General features: G+C 45.1%; 1 long non-coding RNA gene across 1 annotated transcript; it reads left to right on the forward strand.

Annotated features, from left to right (window-relative positions):
• Nucleotides 1–6: 6 nt before the first annotated feature.
• LOC113606675 (uncharacterized) lies at nt 7–1,304 on the forward strand. Its single transcript, XR_003427664.1, has 2 exons — nt 7–154; nt 553–1,304. It is a non-coding gene; the product is annotated as an uncharacterized LOC113606675 (long non-coding RNA).
• Nucleotides 1,305–1,520: the final 216 nt, after the last annotated feature.

Consider the following 1,520-nt stretch of genomic DNA (forward strand, 5'->3'; position numbering starts at 1 on the left):
GGGGGGGCGCGTCTGTCGTGGCGCTGCGGCTCCCCCCGCCCCGGGGCTGGGCCCCCATGTCGGTGTTGGTCCCACGGTGTCCGGTCGGAGCGGCCTCCTGGCTGCGTGTGGATCAGAAAACACGTCTTCTCGTAGCACCAGGTTGCAGCCTTAGGTGACGGGGTCCCTCGAGGTGCCCCCGGGCGCGGGGAGATGCTGCCTTTCCACAGGGCTAGAGCCTCCGAGTGTCCCGGTGCCTCTGCAGACCTAACATTCATTTCAGCAGCAAGTTTCGTCCATTTTAGGAGTATTTATTTCATTAGGTGTTTTCTCTTTAATTCTCCTCCCCACCACCGCCCCCCGCCAAAAAAAAAAAACAAATTTGGCAGCAGAACACCTGCCAGCAGACATTTATTTCCCCCGTGCAGTGCTGGGCCAGGTGAAGTCAGTCTCCTGTGTTACCTGTGATGTGTTGCAACAAAAACCTTCATCTCTGAAATACCACAGCTAAGTGATGAAAACAGTGAGCTACATTTGACAAAGCCTCTTTATTCTTGTCATTGTCTTTTCCAGTGTGAGATGATTTTTCCCTCCACCAGTTGGATTTCTTCTCTTCTGGGAAAGACGAGAATTCTACCATCCCTGCTGGGTTCTGTCTTCAGCTCTCTTTTCTGCGGCACTAGTACAGTTCAGCTTCATAAGGAGGCTTTTCAGCAGAGAAGCCTGCGGGGTTGAACCAGTGCCATGGGGGAATGAATTCTTCAATAGATCTCCAGCCTCCTTTCTCAAAATTAAAATGTGGTGACTTGCGGAAAAGCAGATGTATATAAACGGCACATCTGTGTTCTGACATTCTGTTCCTTTATGCTTTTCAGTTCCTGTGCTTCTTTATAGACTCAAGTTGTTTTTTGTTTTGGGATTTTGTTTGTTTGTTTGTTGTGGTGAACACCACGGTGTCCATACAGCTCAGAACTGTCCAGCTAAGTTCCACACATGCCGTGCGAGTCATCAGCTATAGTGTCAACTGAATTATAACAGTAAGAACTTTATTCCTGACTATGCTATTAGCAAGAATGACTTGGCTCTTAGAGCAAAGAATTAGTTTGCAAAGCCGGCAATTAGTTTGCTGGTGTCTGAAGTAAGTACATGTAGAAAATTTAGTATTGCTAGAAAATAAGTATGGGCTCCCTGCAGTGTTGTTTTTGTAATAAACGTGTGTAGCATACATGAAATGCCTACAGTTTGATGCAGGACATGTAGAAGGCTCTAAATCAATGTGAGTTATTATTGTTTTTCTGACTCATTAAAAATCCCCATTGGCATTGTGTGAGTGGCGGATGAGTATACAGTTCATAGTAGGTCCCAACCAACATTAGTTTCTTGACAAAGGTTTAAAAGCAAGGTGAGACCCATAGAATACACATGATTACTAACTCATGAAGACTCTTAGAACTGGTACATTTAGGCCATGAAAACCTTCAAGCTAACAAGTTCTTCTACTAATTGTAAGAAATATACTGAGCCATATGTTAATTTTGTAA

This window comes from Aethalodelphis obliquidens, unplaced genomic scaffold (assembly GCF_003676395.1).
Source record: "Aethalodelphis obliquidens isolate GAN/ISIS:26980383/991018 unplaced genomic scaffold, ASM367639v1 scaffold3, whole genome shotgun sequence".
NCBI lineage: Eukaryota > Metazoa > Chordata > Mammalia > Artiodactyla > Delphinidae > Aethalodelphis > Aethalodelphis obliquidens.